This window comes from Daphnia magna, linkage group LG1 (assembly GCF_020631705.1).
Source record: "Daphnia magna isolate NIES linkage group LG1, ASM2063170v1.1, whole genome shotgun sequence".
NCBI classification, from domain to species: Eukaryota; Metazoa; Arthropoda; class Branchiopoda; order Diplostraca; family Daphniidae; genus Daphnia; species Daphnia magna.
Window position 1 is genome coordinate 9,552,101 of NC_059182.1, and position 5,209 is coordinate 9,557,309.

A 5,209-nucleotide genomic window follows, 5' to 3' on the forward strand; every position below is an offset into this window, starting at 1 on the left:
TGAATTACGAAGATCCATGCAAATTAACGGACTAACCACGTCACCATCCTCGAAATATTGTCTGCAAACATAAAAGGCTTCGGTAAGTAACAGGGCTTGTAAAAAAAGTTAGTTCCATGTAATCTGCTTACAGTAAGTTAATGACGCCGTCCACCGTCACGTTAGGGCGAGGTGATCCACAAATGTACAATGGATGAATAAAATCAATATCTCCCACTGAAAACAGGTAGACTGGATTTGAGGCAAGGTGAAGTTGATCTGTTGACATCAATATGAAGCGCGGCTAACAAACTGGGCGTCGAGAAAGTATTCGTGAAGGTGTGGACATGTTTCCCCATCTAAAATTGAATACGAAAAAAAGCACAACATACAAAAATAATTAAATAAGGAAATAACATTTTAAAAATCAAACGTTATAGAAAATTAAAGACAAATATTAGTTAAGCAGACAAAATAGATGGGTAGTTTGTTATGTTGTAGTCAGCGAAACTTAGCATGTATAACGAATACCTGGAATGCAGTTGACAAAGGTAATACTTGCTCTCGTGCTTGTATAATTTTGTTGCACAGCCGGTTAGCGCTCACGTCGAGTATGGTTAGATCGTTTTCAAATCTCGAAAAATCAGACGATCCGCACAAGGATATGCTACAGACTTCAAATTGACGCTTTGCAGAGTCAACATCACTCGACTAGAACTGCATCGGTTACCTGTACGATTCACAGAAATGGCCTGGCATGGCTCCACACCAAATTTTGAGTTTTGTGTTGTATTTCTTCTTAGGCATACAAATACGATCTTACCTGAAAAGTGTGGCATTTGAGGTCGGATAGATCTGCCGAACGTTTGAATAGCAGGGTGTTGTTGAACGGTGAAATCCATTGACCTGAGGTACGAGTGGCCGGCTCATAAACGACGTCACAATCGCTATCAGCAGTTTAAGTCCTTCAGGCTGACTGTTGTTAAAGAAGTCGCCAATGGGCCCAAAAGTTGATGGAAGATCCACTGCTGCAGTCAATTCGACTGCTCTCGTTGACATGGCGATCAGCATAGAATAGAGATAAGAATCCGTAAGAATTCCTTCACAGGAGGTTTCTCAAGAGAGCGAAACACCAACCTGTAAAGCGAATGAACATGGAGTTGCCGTTGACAGAAGTCCTTTCGTTCCTAGTGGCTTCGAAAAGGTGTCACAAAATGTTTTGATAATTCAAGCTGGATTAGCCGTATTTCCGTCATAGATAGTCAATGATTCACTGCAGTCACCCGTCAGTTGCTTAATAGGAGCATCAGGTTTGCTATTACGGAATCTAAAGGAGGAAATAAAATTTTGGTTTATGTGTAACCATTGGGGGAAAAAAATGGAAAAAATAAAATAAAATCCTAGAAAACTCATTGCTCGAGCTTTCCGAATGGTTGAGAAATATTAATCTTTTTCTTTTATAAAAATAAACAGACCAAGTAGGAATATTAAAAGGAACGAAATAGAAGCCTAATGATTGCACTTACGTCAGGAAATAGACACGGACGATTTGCTCAGGTTTCCCTGTGCAGGTAAGTGCAAACGGTGTTGGGCCAGGTACCAGTGCATGGGCAGAGGAACAATCCTAAACGACAGTCATGTTCAGAAATGGAATTAAACTGCCTAAAGTCATCCACGTTTGATGAAGCAACGAACCTCTGAATCCCCCACTGCCTTCCAATGATGCGCTGAGTCAGTACGTAGCTGCAAACTGGATTGTGTTTAGAATCGTTAGTTGATTTCTCGGTTGGTTGTTGGACCATATGCTGATTAGAAGACACTGCAACATTCCCCGGCCAGCTATCACATTGAAGTGAAACCGGTATTTAGCAATGGCCTGATCGAAAAAACGAGACAAATGCGTGGTTTACTAGGCAAGATCTTTTCGATTGACACCTACCAGCTGTCGAAGAAACAGATTCTAGTGAAGATCTGTTCCTGTGCCGACGATGGAAAAGGGAAACGCCAATGCCACAAAATGTACCAATGGCCACAGCGGACTCGCTGTTGCCGTCATACACCCTAAAGAAGATATTTGAATTCAGATTAAATGCGGTTAGTTGAAGTAAAATAAAAAGGTTTCATAGCTTTTTTTCCTTACCTGATAAAATCATGAGGACAAATTTCTTCCCCTATGGGGCCGAAGTGGACATTATGTAATTATCGCATCGTTGGCCATCCACGTTGAATTCTCCGTCTTCGGTAAAAAGCCTAAGCGAAAAATATCACTGCTTTCCTATTCTTGCGACAATGATGATTTGTTGGCTGATTAGTAAAGGTTTAAAAATATATTTACCTTGATGAACGGCTGCCGGGTGCTTACGTAGTAAAGGCAGCAGCAGATTACGAGAGATAGACACCTGGGAAGTTTGGTGACTGGACAAAACACGTCTGCAATCGACAGTCAGTAAATTCTCGATCGCAAGATAAGATATATAATCAGAGAAAGGATTCAGGATTGGTGTTCAAGAAGTCAGGAAATTAATATTATTATTCGTTCATTATTATAGATTGCTTATAATTAAACATTCTGGCGAGCACAGCCTAGTTTCAAAATATTATTTTACCCAGGTGTCATGGGTTGTCCTCTTCAGTGAGGATAGAGCGGAGGATGGTGTCGTATCCCGTTCTGACCAGTTACTGTTATTCCTAGTGGACGTGCATCAGCAGAAAGTGCGATATATCGATTAACGCTTACCCTCTATTAGGAGAATGGACTTTTTTGTTGTTCAATACGGAACTAACCTGGCGCGTATAAAACTACAAATTGGTAGCGATCATCATAGCTCTCAGCGAAGAAATGCAATTTCACCATGTTGTTCTCCGAAATAAATAACCTGCTTCGCTCAGATCTCCCCGCAGTAGAATCCGGGATTGCCCGATCATGCAATGCCGTCGGCCCATGTATATCTGTGGACATGATATGATTTTGGCAATTATAGTCGTCGCTATGCGTTAGGATCGAAGATAATGAGATCATCGCCACTCCTCATACTGTACCTTAAGATTTCCGCCGATGCAGGTCGTAGCGTTGATGAGCTGTCCCCATTGAAAACGTTGGAATTTTAGGACAATGACAGAGCAACGTCTTTTGGTGCACTATTAGCACGAGGGCTTCACCTCTATTCGAATTTCCTGAAAATTCTCCGATCAAATTTCCCGTTGATTTATTCTCATTCGTTTAAGCAGTTAACAATTGTGAACGAAAATACTCGACAAAGAAGCTTCAATTACAGAGATTAAATGAGTCAAAGCTAAATGAAGTTTTTCAGTCGAAAAGATATTCAAGTTAAATGGAACCGAATGACTTACGAGAAACCAGCAATTGTAGGGTCGACCTTTATTGTAACCGGTCAACAAGAGGATTTGCCAAACATCACCAGCTTCTACTGTGCGATTATAACCCGTTCGGTTTATATCAGCTCGTGGGGAGAGGCACCAAAAACAATAGAATGTCAATGAAGAGCGATAGCTTAAGAATTTCCATTGAAAAAAATTAGATGCGTCGACAACCGCCGACGTGATCTTGGTACCCTCCCTGGTTCAATTTAATCGCCAAGCTGTGTCATGACGGCAAATACGACACACAAGGAACAGACTATTGATTTTCGCTACTCTTGACAGCTAAACGCACTACAAGCCTTATAGTCGATTTAGGAACACGAGTTGTCTCTATGTATTTTTAGGAACACAAAATCATTGAACTGTCTACGCCTACAGTAATTGATTACCGGTAGCCTAGTTACTCGACGGTTATCGATTACTTTATTTGACATTTGTGGTCGCTAAACGCGTGCTATCTAGTCCATAGGTAACAATGGTGCGTTTGGACATCTCGTTAGGCCTACACAGAACTCCTATACGACGTATTGCGTGTCGTTTATTTGATTTGAAAAGAAGAACCTTTGAAATTAACTATTGACGCAGAGAAACCTTCCTCGACAACTAAGCGACAGGTTACGTCACACAAAGTTTATCCAATTATACAGTTCCCAGAGTGTTAGGGCACCTTACTTCAGTGATCCGTGCTTATAAATAGCCTACGTTAACTGACAGTGTAAGCTACTGGTCTCGAAATGGAAGGTGTTGACGTTTTTTCGCTGCATATTCTCGAAAGGTTGTCATCAGAATATATACCAAGCGTCAAAGACGTAGCTCGGTAACAATAGGATTTGGGTACAACAGTAAGAAATTCTCGGACATAACTGACTCGGTCTATTTTCCTGACCATCAAATACACACACAAATACCCATCCGGGTTCACGCATTACCGTCTTTCCGACCCGTGCCTGCATTACCGCGGCGCACCACGAACGGCCGCATGCCACGACTGCCCGGACCATGGCCATGCTTATTGGCATTCCAGCACCAAAAAAATGCAGACATTTTACACTAGCACTAGTACACACAAACACATGTCACCAAGAACTACTGAATCCGGCTGGCCTGGTGTTGGAAAGAAGACTCGCCAAAATCTACCAATGAGAGGGAGAACAAAAGGGGGGCTGAGACGTCGTCGGTCGACGAAGAGAAAGGTCGGTTGAAGGACGGGAGGTCGTTCACTTAACGTTACAATATGTCCGTGCCGGTAAGTACATTTGAACGCACCGCCACGATGAGAGGGGGAACCTATAGGCTTTCGTGGAGTAGTAGACAATATTCTTTAATTGTCACGAAAGATGTCGTGGCAAGCCTATCGTGGCAATACAGCCTATCGTGGCAATAGATTTAGCCTTTAACTCTAGTTCGGTTTTGTGAGCAAATTCTAAAGAAAATTAGCCATCTGAAAAACAAGACAGCACGAGAGAATTGTGTTAACAACCTGTTTTGTATCTTTATTTTGCACTGAAGAAGTGCTTAGACTTTCGATTTGTTCAACTTCGCTGTAAAGTTTCACGTTTATTCTCATAATGGCTTCTACACCAAGTTTACCAGTTTCTTTGGTCATCACTAGCGAATCTCTGACACCAAATACGCATCTTTTTGCTTGACTTGATATTCTTTGTTATAACATAAGAATGTTAGAGTCAACCATACACTTTCTATTCCCGCTGCCCCTTCTCTTTCTCCTGCAAAAAGATAGCATAAAATAGAATTTAAGAAGGAATGGATACTCCATCAATTGAGAGCTAAAGTTCATCAGAGATGCCCCCAATTTCTTCAGCAATGGCAGTCTAACTCAGTTCCGACG

The 5,209-nt window shown here is 41.6% G+C and overlaps 1 pseudogene; it reads right to left on the reverse strand.

Annotated features, from left to right (window-relative positions):
- The window catches only part of LOC123471229, an 18,816-nt pseudogene extending 14,412 nt beyond the window's left edge, over positions 1–4,404 (reverse strand).
- Between the last annotated feature and the right edge of the window lie 805 nt (positions 4,405–5,209).